The 18,467-nt window shown below is 36.9% G+C and overlaps 1 long non-coding RNA gene across 1 annotated transcript in view; it reads left to right on the top strand.

Moving 5' to 3' along the window:
* Nucleotides 1-18,467, top strand: part of LOC149588658 (uncharacterized) — a 422,944-nt gene that overhangs the window by 186,142 nt on the left and 218,335 nt on the right. The window lies entirely within an intron of this gene.

Here is an 18,467-nt window from a genome sequence, read left to right as displayed (position 1 = left end):
TGAGCTGCAGTTCTCGAAACAGCTATTTTGAAATAGAAAAACCTGTACCTGGACAGCTTTTTCTAAATCGCCCATTTCCAATTAACGCGCCTTATATTATAAACGTTTCTAATTTTCTAAACCTTTTCTTGTTGATTTTAGGATCCGGTACGCTGCTTCTGCTTGCCTTGGTGAAGAGGCAATAAACAGAGCTTACTGGAAGGTGGGATGCGTCACGTCAGAAATTTTGAAAGACTGGAATACAGACGACGAAGAAGAATGTAGAATCTTGATGACCATTTTCGTTATCATACAAATTCCATCAATCGCGATTTTAACCTACGAGATAATCCGCAAACTATGCTGTCATAAGTGGAATAATAATCGAACCACAAAGCGAAGAACCACTTACTACTATTCCAAGTCAACTTCATTCTTCCAAAACACAGTTTACATCAAACGTAAACTGAAAACTTTGGGCGTACGGTAACAAAATACGCCACTAAGATATAATGTGGTGAAAAGTACAATGATGTCTTAGAGCTGTCTACTCAAAATGTTCAACGACGTCTTAAGATTTAAAGACAGAATCCACCAAAATATGATGGTGAAATTTATCCTGTACCACGTCTCGAAAAAATGAAGGTCCCATCGCAAGGCCCTTCAAGTGCTCCAACTTTAGTTTTGAAGGGCACGTTGTTAAAATTATAATAACTGTGATTACAATAACAAGTAAGACGTTCTCACCACGTCGAGAAGTGTTAGTAGCTAAATTTATCTTTGAAATTTGCGAGTGAGTGAATTTTACAAATGTACAATTTGCTCGAAAAATGGTGGTAGAACTGAACTATTGGTGAAATTTAAGATTTTGAAAGCACATACTTAAATTGCTTGATTTGAATTTCGCATGTTTAAAATAGAATCTATTAAAGAGAGAGAGAGTTTGTTTGATTCTTGTATATTTCTTTTGTACCTTCTCATTTGCATAGAATAAAATCTGTAGTCCCAAACGAATTTATTTACAGTGCAACTCGCCAAGAGTCGCGTTTTCCACCGGCCCAAACTGTCCGAGAATTGCTCTTTCTTGCTCTGAAAACTTCGACGGAGTGACGGTGCTCGAGTGTGTATGAAGTAGTATCTTGGTAGTAAAATGTTAGATCGTGTTCCACAGACGAAACGTACTCCGACAAACCTGGCCGAGGGCAATGAAATCTTTTCAACCCTGAGAGCACTCTTGTAACATCCCGTAAAAATCGCTATAAACACTGTTTTAATAGATTGAAAATGTTTCCTACGTTGAAACGGTGGAAGGCGAGAAGAGTTTCTTGTCTTGTTGACACAACACAGACTTTTTCGACGTAAAAAAGGGGGATTTAGGCAACCCTCTGTATCGGAACATACAACCAGGTTGATACATTGCCTTTTCTGCGCAGTCTCATGATGTAAAATGACTATAGTGCAGGTGCCAAATAGCGAGATGGACGGCAGAGACTTTCCCTCTTACTTACATCATAATATATGTTCTGGAAGTATGACACTAAATATACTTCGTAGTGATAAGCTTGAACTATATAGCACGAAACCGAAGCCAGAATGGACTTCACGCGGTTTTGCAGACCATTTTCCTATTTAGTCTGTACTAGACCTTTGACATCGTCTCCCCACACGTCACTTCACGAGAATCTATGACGTTCAATTTACGTCACTTCATGACAACCTCTCAATAACAAGTAACAAACTTATGGAACTTATCTTATGAACTTAAGGCTACATCGTATGGTATGGTGTTTTATGGGAGTGGGAAGAGATTATTCTTTGATTTTTGCCAATTTCCCGGCCTATTTTAAGATGTTTACCAGAGTTCAAAGCAACCTAGCCCATATTTAGCATAGCTCGAAGCCAAACGAAATCCCTGACTTTTAGCTCATTTTCAAATCCCTGACTTATCCGGCTTTTCCAGGTTATCCCTGTTCCGTACGAACCCTGCATACATGGCCTGATTAAGCAATTTTGCACCCGGGGGGCCGAGATAATGTGCGCCCCCTTAAGTCGGAAAAAAGGTACACCAAATGTTGCTAAGGGAGAATAGTTTTTTCAATGTGCCCCCAACAAGCCTTGCGTAGGTGGGCCAGTACCCCCTCGCCCCATTTAATCAGGCCCTGACTACAACATACTCAAAGGGTATCTCCCTATCTCTAGTAGAACCAGAGTTATCAGCCTCCAAAGTTGGGTGTAATGTTATTCCTATGGAGGGTCTGTTTATGAACTTTTTCTCTATTACTCGGCCCCTTTTTAACTCGATCGCCAAGTATTTACTATGGTTGGAAGGGGGGGGGCAAATAGGACTATAACATACTCAAAGGGCATCTCCCTATCTCTAGTAGAACCAGAGTTATCAGCCTCCAAAGTTGGGTGTAATGCTATTCCTATGGAGGGTCTCTTTATGAACTATTTCTCTATTACTCGGCCCCTTTTTACTGGATCCCCAAGTATTTACTATGGTTGGAAGGGGGGCAAATAGGACTATAACATACTCAAAGGGCATCTCCTTATCTCTTGTAGAACCAGAGTTATGAGCCTCCAAAATTGGGTGTAATGATATTCCTATGGGGGAGTATGTTAGTGAACGCGTTTCTCAATAAATTGTCTTCTGTTTACTCGATCCCAAGATTTTAGTATGGTTGGATGGGGGACTTAATGCGCCCCCAAAAAGCCTTGCGCCCTGGGACCAGTGCCCTCTCGCCCCCCCCCCTTTAATCCTGCCCTGCCTGAATAATATCTTTTAAATTTTGGAATGAATGTCTAGTACGATATACAACGTTATATATTTCTAATTAATGTGAAGATGTATCTATTATTAATAAAAGATTAAACATTAGAACAAATTAATTACGAATTACAACTGTTTTTCTAGGTAACCAAATTTAATTTTACAAAATAAAGCACAATATTAAATATTGAGAGTTAACAGAGTTTGTGATTTTGAAACTAATTTCTTTCCTTTCATTTATGTAAAATGTTTGATCCATTTCGAATTATTTGTTAAATTAATACTGTCTTGTTGCTTTTAATCATATAATTAGATACAGGTAATTACATTAATAACCATTTGGCATGCTTTTCCGTGAATAGAGGGCGCAGTTTGACGGCGTTTGGTTTTGCCGCAAGTTTTCAGGTATTTTTTTAATTAAATTCTTTTATGATTAAAAATAAAACTTACAGCCCTAAAATTACATGAAAATAATGACTAACCTAATTATTTATCCTGTTTTAAAAGTAGTTATTTTTTACAACTATTTTTAGGTAATTTTGCGTTTGTGACGTCACCCACTCACCATATGGCTATTTCTTGTTTTCTCCTAACGAAATTTAATGAGCGCTCTTTATATCTGCGCCTGCTTCCAGAATGGTAAATTCTCTAATTTCTCCAGTTAATTAGCCTAATCTCAATTATATTGAAATATTAAAGCAATTATTAGTCTTAACATAAGAAAGTAATATATAGCTATACATTATTTTCTAATGGTCTTAATTAGATTGAAGTATGATAGGAGTTATTAGTCTTAATTAGATTGAAGTATGATAGGAGTTATTAGTCTTAATTAGATTGAAGTATGATAGGAGTTATTAGTCTTAATTAGATTGAAGTATGATAGGAGTTATTAGTCTTAATTAGATTGAAGTATGATAGGAGTTATTAGTCTTAATTAGATTGAAGTATGATAGGAGTTATTAGTCTTAATTAGATTGAAGTATGATAGGAGTTATTAGTCTTAATTAGATTGAAGTATGATAGGAGTTATTAGTCTTAATTAGATTGAAGTATGATAGGAGTTATTAGTCTTAATTAGATTGAAGTATGATAGGAGTTATTAATCTTAATTAGATTGAAGTATGATAGGAGTTATTAGTCTTATTTAGATTGAAGTATGATAGGAGTTATTAGTCTTAATTAGATTGAGCGCATTTTTAGGTCGTATGATGTGGGCTACTTTCCTATCTTGGTCGTTAGAAGAAGGGCCTCTACGAAACACTTCGTCTGGTGTTACGAGCACCTCAACTTCAAGTTTTTTATTGAGTAGGTTGTTAACACTTTTGCATAGTTGGTCGCGTGATTCGGTATCGCTGTCTTTGACACCTCTAATTACCAAGTTTTTTCGCCTAATTGTGACCTCGCATACGAGTTTCCTCGGCATCTGATCCAGATTGCTTCCTTGCATCTACTAGGTCATCTTCAGGTTCGGTATCTCTTATTTTAAGTGGGGCAATATCTTGGACTTCTAAATGGACTTTGCTTAGGATAGTGTAAAAACGGGTTTGCTTATTTTCTATTTGGTCAGCTTTCTTTTGGGTGTTAGATAAGTCAGCACGAATTGATTTTAGGTCACATTGAATATAGTCTATTTTGCCAGAGAGAGCTTTGAGTTCTTTAAAATTAAGCTAGTAGCTTCATTGGGCATTTTCAAGGTGGAATTGGGTTAGAGTTACTTTTCTGACGGGTTCTCGTGTATGCTTATCAGAAATACTGTGCGCGGCCGGGCAGAGTTCATTTAAGCTATTGTAAGAAAAATAGAAAGGATGGGTACTAACCTTTTGTTATACGAAGTTTTTGAGATTAGAATGGTTCAAACAGGCTCTTCGGAACTCTGCCGGCATTCTGCCGTTTTATCTATTGACACTGCGGGGGATCGCGTTTACGGAATCAGCCGGTTAAAAAGTCCGGGCACGTTGTTTTCCGTTGATGGGAAATTTTAAATTTGGGCTCCTTGATTGCAGACTTTTGAGATTAGAATGGTTCAAACAGGTTCTTCGGATTGGCCACTTGATCAGGCGGGCATTACAAACGTATGATCCATCTCTTCAAACAATTGAAATTATGGAATAGGTGATGGTGGAGTTGAGTTTTAATTCCCTAATCCGAGTACTTTAGTAGACCATAAGGAAAAGTTCTTAAAACGGTTCGACCAAAATATTCCTCTAGTATTTTTTACCTCTAGCACGCTTTTTCATTCCCTGTTGTTTCACTTTTTTAATATCCCGCACGAGTGTCCTTTTCTGCTGGGGCAGTTTCTTTACCTTTTCTCTTGGTGTTTCTTTTATGGATGCATATGTCACCGACTGTTAAGGGCATGATCTGGCAATTTTCAGTCGGAATTGAGTAAAGCTGTACTAAACAGTGTGGAAAAGATCAGACCACCACCTTCCTTCAAAATACCGCCAATGGATGACGTCACTATACTATATTATAGACTTCTAATATAAGGTGTAAATAAATACGTTTGGGACTTCAGATTTTATTCTGTGCAAATGAGAAGGTACAATAAGATCAAATCAGCTCTCTTCCATTAATAGATTCTATTTTAAACACGCGAAATTTGAATCAAGTAATTTAATTTAAATAGTATGGGCTTTCAAAATCTTAAATTTCACCCATAGTTCTGTATATCTTAGTGGCGTATTTTGTTACAGCACGGCCAAAGTTTATAGTTTACGTTTGATGTAAACTGTGTTTTGGAAAAATGTAGTTGACTTGGAAAAGCGGTAAGTGGTTCTTCGCTTTGTGCTCTGATTATTATTACACTTATGACAGCATAGTTTTCGGATAAGTTCGTAGGTTAAAATCGCGATTGATGGAATTTGGATTATAACGAAAATGGTCATCAAGATTCTACATTCTTCTTCGTCGTCTATATGCCTGTCTTTCTGACGTGACGCATCCCACCTTCCAGTAAGCTCTGTTTATCGCCTCTTCTCCGAGACAAGCAGAAGCAGCGTACCGGATCCTAAAATCAACAAGAAAAGGTTTAGAAAATTTGAAATGCTTTAAAAGTAACGCGTGTTAATTGGAAATCATAAAGTTATATAAGTGAAGAGTCATACGACTGCATAATTTACAGATTTAGAAAAAGTTGTCTAGGGACAGCTTTTTCTTTTTCAAATTAGATGTTTCTAGAACTGCTGCTCAAAACGGGTATGACTAATGACAGAAGTAAATAGATTATAAACAAGAAGTTAATATCTCCCCGGCATGGGCGCGTTATGAAAGTTGAGATTCCCGCTCCTATTCCGCGGCACCGCACAAATGGCGTAGCACCTAGCGAACCACTTGACATGTACCTAACGTATCTAGTGTCGCGCCGCTCAGACAAAGTAGTGCGGGTTGTTGAAGGTTTAATCGACGCGCATGCGTTCTAAAGGTAATTTCAATCAGCTGTCTGCTGTGAGACTGTAACAGTATAGCCTACGCCTAGTACAAAATCTGTGAAGACTACATGTGATTGCCTATGAATGTGATAAAATAGTAATATGAAAAATGGATAAGAAATATGATTTTGACGAATTCGTGAAAAAAAGATGAACGTAAAACAATACTACAATGTTGGGAGAGCCAAGGACGTTTGAAAACTTTTCTTTGCAACATGATGGAAGAGTATGAGGAATTATTCGTAGGTTTCAGATAAAAATTGCACTGGGTCGATACCGAACGCGAAACTAAAATCGTTTTTTACGCGGCATTATGAAACTAATTACAGTTTTAGACTTTAGTGTTTTAATATAATTTACCATAATTCAGCAATTACCCGCACTACTACGGCGCCATTTTCCATCACGTAAGCGCGGCTACCAATGATATTTCCCTCAATTTACTCCCATGATGCTCAGTAATTTGTAATTTCCAATATCTCTTGTCGCTTCTATGACGTCATGCGAACATCCTATTGGTTACAAGCAAGCCACGTGATACTCGATACTCATTTTACATAGCATGCAGGCGGGAAGGTATGATTGACTTAAAGCTATTAACTTTTTGATATCTATTTACTTTTGCTAATGATTATGAAACATTGTACTGCTAAACCGCTGTTTAGACAACCGCTGTTGTGGGTCGAAATAGCGCAGCATTACATAACTCGAAAATGCAATATTCAGCTGCTTGAGAGAACCTTTGGTTAGTGTCAGTAAGACAGACTGCCATATCGGAGTTTGAGTGGAGATAGTTCCACCTTAACGAATTCTGTGTTAAGCCTTATTAGTAAATTAGTAGACCATAATAAAAAGGTTTTCGTTTTTCTTGGAATGAGATAGAATATGACTTACACCCTGTTAAATCCAGCCAAGACGTCTTTATCAAGGGAGTGATTTTTGTTCACATAAAATCCAATAAGATCAGATTTAACGATGAAAGGCGACATGTAAAAACGTGGTCGAATACTACTGCTCGGCACTCTTTTACAATATTCATCGATATTTTGGATTTCTTCATACCACGTGATATACACCATATCGCCAGACAGAACTCTTGAGAAAAATTTGTCCCAAGACACTCCAGACCAATCGAAATATCGGCTTCGTATTCTTTCACCAATTTCCCCTGGGTATCCCTTTAAATAGATACAATCAGTTTATATCTCGTTCTGAGCACTTTATGTTCTGTGCTAGAGTGAGAAGGAATTAATATGCCCTTAAAATTAAAATTTTATTAATGAAAAGCACTGATTGATTCCTAAGTCCATGATATGCTAATGCTTATGGGGGTGGTCTCGTATATGCTCTAACCAAACATGGTGACACAAAAAAATCTAAGGAAATGCCAGTAAATATTTCCCAGGCATTTAGTTCGAACGTCGGAAGGGACCGTCCATAAACTACGTCACACTCTTATGGGGGGAGGGGGTTTCTAAATTTGTGACAGTCCGTGACAAGGGGGAGGGAGGGGTTCTTCGATGCGTGACGTCACATTTAGCATTGATTTTGTTACGAAGTCAGTAAGAGGCCGATTGGCTCTCTTATGTTATAGAAGAAGAAACACAACATTCCAAAGTCCACCGTTACAGTAATTTACCGAAATTGTTATTCCATCAACGCTTAAATAGAAAATGTAAGCAATTATCTACTATTTACACCTTTTTATAGCCAATTTAAATAGCGCATTTAAAATAAACAGCGTAAACACTCTTACGTTTCTGTTTATTCGCCCCTATTATTTGTGAGGATGAATCAAATCCCCCTGCCGATTGAAATGGTTTCGTTTCTTTGGCAAATTTTCTAAATCTCAAGCTCGATTAGTCGGTTTTCGGTGACAGTGTCGAAACCTAAAAAGTGTGCCCCTTTAACTAAGCTTTATGGAACTTTTTGAAGCTTATAAAAAGCACATCCAGACTTTAAAATTCTAAAGGTCAATCAGAGGGAAAAAGCTTAAAACGGAAGAGAACTTCGAATTTTCAGCCGAGCAAAATATTTCTGAGGGGGCGGCATATCACTCAAGATATTAATCAAATTAAAATTGTAAATTAAGACAAATCATAGTGCGGAGGGGGGGGGGTTAAAGAAATGTGACGTGGTTTTTAGGGGAGGGGTCTGAGAAAAGCGTGACGAAGCGTGATCTGGGGGGACGGGGGGGGGGGGTCAGAAAATGCTTTTTTTCGCGTGACGTAGTTTATGGACGGTCCCGAACAGGAAAATATGATCTGGCTGAATTGGTTGCGGTACTAATTGATCGCACGATTTGGTCTTAGGACCATTTGGTCTCGTGATTTTTTTGCTCCCGTGATTTTTTTAGTCTCGGGACTATTTGGTCTCGTGATCTTACGGTCTCGGTACTATTTGGTGTCGTGATTATTTGTTCTCGGGACGATTTAGTCTCGTGATTATTTGGTTCCCTAATTAGTTGCCACCTTTTCCGAAACAATGGTCCCAATAATTAGCTGCCACCTTTTCCAAAATATTCTTTTATTAATAAGCTGCCACCTTTTCCAAAATATTCTCTTATTAATAAGCTGCCACCTTTTCCAAAATATTCTCTTATTAATAAGCTGCCACCTTTTCCAAAATATTCTCCAATTAATAAGCCGCCACCTTTTCCAAAATATTCTCCAATTAATAAGCCGCCACCTTTTCCAAAATATTCTCCAATTAATAAGCCGCCACCTTTTCCAAAATATCCTTCTATTAATTAGCTGCCACCTTTTCCAAAATATTCTCCAATTAATAAGCTGCCACCTTTTCCAAAATATTCTCCTATTAATTACCAATTGTACTGAGACCAATGTGTCCCTAGACTCATTTGCCCCAAGACCCAATTGTCCTGGGACCAATTTGTCCCTAGACTCATTTGCCCCAAGACCCAATTGTCCTGGGACCAATTTGTCCCTAGACTCATTTGCCCCAAGACCCAATTGTCCTGGGACCAATTTATCCCTAGACTCATTTGTCCCAAGACCCAATTGTCCTGAGACCAATGTGTCCCTAGACTCATTTGCCCCAAGACCCAATTGTCCTGGGACCAATTTGTCCCTAGACTCATTTGTCCCAAGACCCAATTGTCCTGAGACCAATGTGTCCCTAGACTCATTTGCCCCAAGACCCAATTGTCCTGAGACCTCAGACCACCTACCCATGGACAGGCATGAGGATAGGGAGCTAGGTTAGCAAAGTGTAACGCCTGACGAAAGCGCCGCGGTGGCGGCTACTGGAAATTCATCTCCACAAACAGACTCAAGTGAAAAATATTAATTCTTTATTCTTGCTCCCTCGAGAACAGTGGCCTAATAGGCGTCAATAGATGCCAAAAATCTTATTAATGTTCCAAAGTGAATAAACCTTATCATTCGTTTATTTTTAGTTCATCTAATTAAAGATTTATACACGTTATATTTATAATAGTTTAGTAACTATAACTCTGGGTTACTTTATAAGACGAATATAATATTAAGCCTTGGGCAAAAAACGAATTTTGTCTCTTTAAATGATCACGTGTTTGTGGAGATATATTGCGGTCCGCCGACACATGAGGGCGCGTGCTACGCGTTTCAATTCGAAAACCGCGGTTTAACACGGGGATGCCTGTCCATGGGTAGGTGGTCTGAGCTGAGACCAAAGCGTCCCTAGACTCATTTTCCCCAAGACCCAATTGTCCTGGGACCAATTTGTCCCTAGACTCATTTGTCCCAAGACCCAATTGTCCTGAGACCAATGTGTCCCTAGACTCATTTGCCCCAAGACCCAATTGTCCTGAGACCAAAGCGTCCCTAGACTCATTTTCCCCAAGACCCAATTGTCCTGGGACCAATTTGTCTCGGGACCCATTTGTCCGAGACCATATTGTCGTGTACCGTTTCAACGTACATTTGATTTTCCATAGGCTATTTATATTTACACACAAAGCTATTTCTTATTTAGCTCCGTAACTGCATGGTTTTTGTAAAACGATTAAAAGAGTAGAAATTAGGGATGCACCGATATATCGGTTACCGATATATCGGCCTGTCTTTTTCATATCGGTATCGGCCAATATCGGCTTCATGTGAACCGATATTTTCAGAAAAAACTTAACAAGTTATAAGGTACTCAATGAATACTAATTGAAGTACATCACACAAATTCATTCCCATAATTTAACATTTCCGTTTAAAAATGCAAGATTTTCCACGATCTATGTTTTATCCCGTTGTTCATGACTATGAGAAAGTAATTTCCCTAGTTTCCCATACCTGCCACAAACAATCGAAGTGGACACTGACGCTCCCTAATGCGTTTGGTGTCACTAATGTACACTTTGAATTTTTGACTTGTGGTCAATAATTTTGCTTATAACGCTACTTCTTGTTGAACAAAGAAAGGAGCTGCATTTTTACTAAACACCAAGGAAGGATTTAACTTAGACCACACCATTTTTTAAGGAAGGGGGTTAAGGCTAAAATATGTAGCGGTACCACATTGAACGACATAGATGTGACACATGTCTCTAATAAAACAAAGTAAAAACGTAAATGGTCCTAAAAAACTGTTGATTCTACTCTTGAAAACGATATTCAGGGAAAAATATTATTTTTTTATGGGCCGATAATATCGGCCGATATATCGGCTACGAATTTCCGATATATCGGCCGGCCGATATATCGGCTGTACCCATATCGGTGCATCCCTAGTAGAAATCTCTTCTAAATTTAATGTGACATAATTTTTTGCAAAACCAGCCCTCCTTTAAAGTCATAGTTGCAAATTTGTAACGCTTTACCCTCACCCTCTTTTAATTGTTCAAAAAACCTATTTTTCGGGCCGCGAAAGTAATGTTCAAGAAGGGGTTCAAGTACACTGGATTGTGTAGAACGTTGTTGACTAGCTGTGATTAGCAGCCATGCAACGACCCACCATAAACGCCCACCTTTGGGAATCTTGCCGACATTGTACAACTTTGAAACAAACAAAAAGCAAATGTTTTCCCTTGCGAAATTCAAATTTTTCAGAGCTATCTGAAAAAAAAAACCAAAAAAAAAACAACAGAAACTTACGCTAAATGTATGACCAGGAGCATTGTATCTTAGATTTTTGACTTTAAGTATGTCTTCCGGATGATTTATAATTGTCTTTTGTCCAATGAAAACGTCAGCCGTGATGTAGGATGTGACGACGATGTTCAGCACTATTGATGTGAAGACCCATATGTTTAACAAGTGAGCCGAAACGAAGTGTTTGATTCTTAAAGGGAAACCTGAAATGAGTCAAGCTGTTTACGCTAGTCTCAAAACTATTACGAAAGCTCTGCAGAGTGGAAAATAACCATTATACAGTATAAATGAGGTTAGAGTTATCACAGGCTGATATGACCTTGCATTATGAAAAGTGTCAAGAACTTTCTTTAGACATGAAAGATCTGGCCCGGAACAGTAAATAGGGGTAGGGTTGTATTCAAGAGACAACTGCTCGGGCCAAATCTTTCAGGCGAGAAATCTATGACGTTTCACCTTTGTCACTTCAAGACAAGTTCTCAGTAACAAAGACAAACTTATCTTTTGAACTTATGCTCTCACGAAATTCAACTTATCCATAAACGTATCGCTACATTACTTTGTTGAAATATTGGAGCGAAGTACATCCAATATAAAGATCCGAATTTGCTTGATTTTTCAAAGCCCTTTGACAGAGCTGACAAAACGAATATAGTCACAAACAGTAGTCCCAAGAACTGTAATGTCACAAAAATATTGTTCTGGTTAAAAGAATTCTAAAATAGATGAGATTTAGTCTCGAATTTTCATACCCATAACGGTATATTTATAAGATTGATTAAAAAGCTCCCACGTTGAGTTGATGTTAGTTCAGAAAACATGACTATTTTGGAGTAGTACAATTCAGCTGATGCTTTATATTTTTGCAGAACACCGTACGTAAAGGAATGAGGGTAGGTTTCTATGTCCCACTCTTCTTCATACTGAAAATTTAAAGTGCGGTATTAAAATGTATACTCTGTACCTATATACATCCAATTGAAGTTAATTTTATTTAAAACACTTCTGGTTATAACTTCTGGCAATTTAGTGAGGCCATAGTGAAACCTTTAAAGGGACAGTAAAAATGTCGACGGACCCGTTCTTATTGATGTCATCAGCTAATGTAAAACGCATCAAAGAGGAATTATTTTGTGGTTGTAAAGCTGTTCCTCCCATCAGGTTAATCTCTCTTGTGATTGGTTGTCCCCACTCCCGAAAGTCCGTGACCCCTGCAGTGTTTGCTTGAACCGTCGACCGTAGCAATAACAAAGGCGCCGTCATTGACCCAATTGTATTTGACATTTTTACAGACCCTTTAAGTTCATAGGCCATATTGCCATAATTTACGAGGCATGTATCTTACTTTAAGTAATTATAATTTTTAGTGGAATGTCTTTCACAAAAAAACTGTATTTATTTAACGTTCGAATGCTATCATCGTTTTAGATTTTCACCTTGCTTTTAATGACGTCGTTTTGTTTTTAATAAAAAAAACTAATAATAATATCAGAATTATATTTAACCAAATTAATAAAAATTTACCGTTTTTTAATGACTGAATTTTAAATTTAAAGCAACTGCATTGCAAAATATTTTGCCAAATCCGAGACATAAGAAAAACTCTCTGCTATTATTATGTGCAGATATATTAAAAAGGGTTATTTTATAATCTTAACTTACCGAATAGAAATATTTAAACGTGAGGCTATAATAAAGAAAAAAAATTAAGAATGAAAAGTATATAATTTTTTCAAGAGAATTTTTAAAAATTATGAAATTCTCCATTATTTTTTTTTATCTGATAAAATTTGAGTGGAACCAGGAATCCATGTAATTTTATAAGCAGCAATAGAGAACATGGTAATTTTTGCGCGTGTCAAAGTCCACGACCCCCTTCACGGGGACTGGGGGGGGGAGTTATGAAAGAAGAGGCGGGTCATAGCCACAGAGGTAAAAAGGGAACCACGTATTTTTCTCCGTAAACGTCAGCAACGTCATCAAAACGTAGTTTAAGTGAGCCAATAGGATAAATTTGGGTGTGACCCAAAATCCCCCCAGCCAAAATCCCCCCGGACAAAATCCCCCCAAATCATAAGTAACGGACAAAATCCCCCCAATGTAGGACAAAATCCCCCCAAATCATTATAACAAGACAAAATCCCCCCAAATCATTATAACAAGACAAAATCCCCCCAAATCATTATAACAAGACAAAATCCCCCCAAATCATTATAACAAGACAAAATCCCCCCAAATAATTAAAACAAGACAAAATCCCTCCAAATGATATTTAACGGTTAGGTTTGGTTAGGATAGGTTAGGTTAGGTTAGTAATATTTTATAAATCATTTAACAATGTTACGCCTTTTCCAAAATTTTGATGTTTAGCTTCATTGACTTCTCAAATAATATGCCTTTTCCAAATCATTACTGTCATGTTAGGTTAGGTTTGGTTAAGTTAGGTTAGTAATATTTTAAAAATCATTTAACAATGTTACGCCTTTTCCAAAACGTTACTGTTATGTTAGGTTAGGTTTGGTGAGGCTAGTAATATTTTATAAATCATTTAACAATGTTACGCCTTTTCTAAAATATTGATGTTTAGCTTCATTGACTTCCCCAATAATATGCCTTTTCCAAAACATTACTGTTATGTTAGGTTAGGTTAGGTTTGGTTAAGTTAGGTTAGTAATATTTTATAAATCATTTAACAACGTTACGCCTTTTCCAAAATATTGATGTTATGCTTCATTGAGTTCTCGGTACAATTTCGGTATGAGTGAATAAGGTCAAAAATCATTTTAGAGCAAAATCAAGCACACCATTCGATAGAGCGTAAAATTTAGATTTAAAATGGCCGCCGCTTTTTTCAAATTTCCAAAAAAAAAAAGTCTTATCCCCCATAAGAATTGCCACCTTTTCCAAAATATTGATGTTTAACGTTAGGGTTCATTTTCACTTAAGAGGCCGAATAGGTTAGGTTAGGTTAGGTTAGGTTGGGTTAGGTTAGGTCAGGTTAGGTTAGGTTAGGTTAGGTTGGGTTAGGTTGGGTAAGGTTAGGTTGGGTTAGGTTGGGTTAGGTTGGGTTAGGTTAGGTTAGGTTAGGTTAGGTTAGGTTAGGTTTAGTTAGGTTTGGTTAGGTCAGGTTAGGTCCGGTTACGTTCGGTTGGGTTAGGTTAGGTTAGGTTTCGTTAGGTTTGGTTAGGTCAGGTTAGGTTAGGTTAGGTTAGGTTGGAAAAGGTGCCAAATTATTGGCCCTCTGATGTTTTCCACACTGTTTTTGACCTTGTTCACCTATACTGCAAAAAATGTTTTTGGTTTTTTTTTGGAAATTTGAAAAAAGTGGGGAATATTTTAGATCTAAATTTTACGCTCTATCGAATGGTGTGCTTGATTTTGCTCTAAAATGATTTTTGACCTCATACCGAAATCCTACCGACTTCTCAAATAATATTTTATAAATCATTTAACAATGTTAGGCCTTTTCCAAAATATAAATGTTTAGCATCATTGACTTATCAAATAATATGCCTTTTCCAAAACATTACTGTTATGTTAGGTTAGTAGTATTTTACAAATCATTTAACAATGTTACGCCTTTTCCAAAACGTTACTGTTATGTTAGGTTAGGTTTGGTTAGGCTAGTAATATTTTATAAATCATTTAACAATGTTACGTCTTGTTATAATTATTAGGGGGATTTTGTCTTGTTATAATGATTTGGGGGGATTTTGTCCTGTTATAATGATTTGGGGGGATTTTGTCTTGTTATATTGATTTGGGGGGATTTTGTCTTGTTTTAATGATTTGGGGGGATTTTGTCCTACATTGGGGGGATTTTGTCCGTTACTTATGATTTGGGGGGATTTTGGCTGGGGGGATTTTGGTATACAATCGATAAATTTAATATTTTCATTACGTGTTGAAGAGAGCCTGAAGTTAAGGCTAACCGTTCTCTATTCCTGCTTCTAAAATTACATGGATCCCTCGTGGAACGATATATGTATTCACAGGGCATCCATTTTAGATAAAAAGTTAAATAAAATAATTTGTTAAATATTATTTTCGTGAATATTTACTTCAGATTTTTTCGAGCAGCGATCATGATATCAGCTATAATTCCTTCGTAGTCCTCAATTACAGAATAGACAAAAGCCTTTCCTGGTTTACGAACAATTAAGGGATAATACTTGACACGCATAAAATAAAAAGAATATGAAATCAAATTTACACTTGAATGTTGCGCAGGGTACGTGTTTCTGATAAGCATGTCAGAAATTAAAGGGTGTGTTCTTTGGGTCAAACTGAGGGGGGTTCCCATTCATCCGAATCTCAATGGACAGAATCGCATTCGACAGAAAAGTTTTGGCTAGAATTTCAAAATCTAGCCCAATGGCTATATTCCCGATGGACCGAAATCCCAATCGTCCGAATATGCCCTAAAAAGTACATCAATATAACTTGAAACACGATAGCCGTCAGCGATTCGGTGGTGTAGTTTTAAAATATATTAATTAAATGTTTCGTGATACTAATTAAAACGCTCACTTTCATTCCTTTCAAGGCAAGAGATATTTAGAAATAATAAACAAATTGTGCTTAAAATGAAGTATAATCTTAATGGTAGTTTCATCAATTTTTAAGTTTTAAATTAAAATTTTTTTATTTTGGTTTCGGGTAGGTTAGGTTCGGTTCGGTTAGGTTATTTTCCTATTAATTAGCTACCACCTTTTCCAAAATATTCTCCCTTTAAATAGCTACCACTTTTTCCAAAATATTCTCCTAATAGTTAGCTGCCACCTTTTCCAAAACAATCGTTCCAATAATTCGTTGACACCTTTTCCAAAATATTCTCCTATTAATTAGTTGCCACCTTTTCCAAAATATTCTCCTATTAATTAGCTGCCACCTTTTCCAAAATATTCTCCTACTAATTAGCTGCCACCTTTTCCAAAATATTCTCCTACTAATTAGCTTCCACCTTTTCCAAAATATTCTCCTAATAGTTAGCTGCCACCTTTTCCAAAATATTCTCCTATTAATTAGCTGCCACCTTTTCCAAAACATTCTCCTACTAATAAGCTACCACCTTTTCCAAAATATTCTCCTAATAGTTAGCTGCCACCTTTTCCAAAACAATGGTTCCAATAATTAGTTGCCACCTTTTCCAAAATATTTTCCTATTAATTAGCTGCCACCTTTTCCAAAATATTCTGCTATTAATTAGCTGCCACCTTTTCCAAGATATTCTCCTATTAATTAGCTGCCACCTTTTCCAGAACATTCTCCTACTAATTAGCTGCCACCTTTTCTAAAATATTCTCCTAATAGTTAGCTGCCACCTTTTCCTAAATATTCTCCTATTAATTAGCTGCCACCTTTTCCAAAATATTCTCCTAATAGTTAGCTGCCACCTTTTCCAAAATATTCTCCTATTAATTAGCTGATAACGTGATAAATATGACTTAAAATAATAAAAAAAAACTACAATTCCCTTTAAAAAGTAAATTTTCGGGGATATGAAAGTATTTGGTTCTTCTAAACTAAAATAGGTGCTTAATATTTTACAGAATGTTCGCGTATGGTGCTCAATTTCTTTGACCATTATTTTATTATAAGTCAAAGAAATTGTTTGCTTGATGCAATCTTTGCGCTCTCGGGAATTAAATTAATTTTAGTTCCATCGGGTGTATATGCGCATGCATACTTGTCCCAATGGACCGAATCCGAAACCCGGAGAAGTGCGGGTTTTCGCTCCAATGGGACTGTCCCAATGGACCGAATCCGAAACCCGGAGAAGTGCGGGTTTTCGCTCCAATGGGACTGTCCCATTGGACCGAATCCGCCAAAAGTGCGGGTTTTTCGGTTGATTGGGACTGGTTTCGGCCGAATGCGATTCGGTCCAATGGGGCAGAGCCCAAACTGATTGAAAAGTTTCAAAGAACATGGGGTCTGCAACGTTTAGTTTCGGAGGTACGAGCCCACAAAAAACGTGAAAAATGTCACAAATGAGGAGAAGGATACATCAGCTTGCTCATCTTATTTAGACAATTCCAATATCCTCCCATCTAAGAATTATAATGAACCATTTTCTGGCAGAAGTGTATTATTAAAGGTAGAAGTGTGCAAGAACAGGTCACTGGTCATTAAAAGGTGACAAGTTTCCAGTTAATGTATCTTTTTTCGTACATGTACCAAGTTAGCAGCAGTTTTAGAGGTATTGTTCAAAATTCCCGCCATTAGCATTAAAAAAAACATGTGCCTGCGATTCTTGGACATGTTGAAAGATGCCTGGCGTGTTTCGCATTGTTTCACACCCTTCAAGTTTTCGTTGTCGTTATTGAAAAGTCCTTGCACCTTTACCTTTAATAATGCACTTCTACTGGAAAATGGTTCATTATATTTCTTAGATGTGAGGTTATCGGAAATGTCTAAACAAGATGGGCAAGCTGATATGTCTTCCTCCTCATCTTTGACATTTTTCACGTTTTTTGTGGGCCCGTAACTCCGAAACTAAACGTTTTAGACCCCATGTTCTTTGACACTTTTGACTCAGTTTGCCCCAATGAACACACCCTATAATTTATGGCATGCTTATCAGAAACATCCAGTATAACTTATTTTATAAATTTAAAATATATAATATTTTTCCTCTATAATTTTATGTATTCCAATTGATCTCAATGGTTTTAAAATTGTACAGTATCTAATTTATGCGACGCGTTAAGTAAGCGGCTTCTGACAAACAGTGCGGAGAAAATGTCGTACATCCGTCAATATCAACTTCAATTGTCAGCTACTGATTAATTTACGCTAAATTTTAAGATTTTGTAAACATAGTCTCATACCTGTTGACATTTCATGGTGGAAGTGTACTATATCTAGTAAGAGATTTGACTTCATTGAATTTAAGTGAGACTATTCGGAAGTTTTCATTTTCCTCCCTCAAATTTTAACCAAATATACAGATGTACATTCTTTAACTTTTATTAATTTTAATATTCTTGACTTCATGTTCAATTAGTAATAGATTCATATAATATTACTCACAGTATATCCCGTGTATAGCGAAACCGTCTTAGATTGGTCCATCTTCTTAAGCCTTGGTATAAGAATGAAGCTTAATTTTCCCCAAAACCTTCCAAATGTGGTTAATTATTAAAACTCAGATTGGTTCCTTTCCAGGTTTCAGTTAATTTGTCATACCTGAAGGAAAAA

Source organism: Phalangium opilio, unplaced genomic scaffold, assembly GCF_054372755.1.
Source record: "Phalangium opilio isolate 3A_F unplaced genomic scaffold, DU_Popi_V2 ptg000537l_1, whole genome shotgun sequence".
Classification (NCBI taxonomy): domain Eukaryota; kingdom Metazoa; phylum Arthropoda; class Arachnida; order Opiliones; family Phalangiidae; genus Phalangium; species Phalangium opilio.
This window is presented reverse-complemented; position numbering and strand designations above follow the sequence as displayed.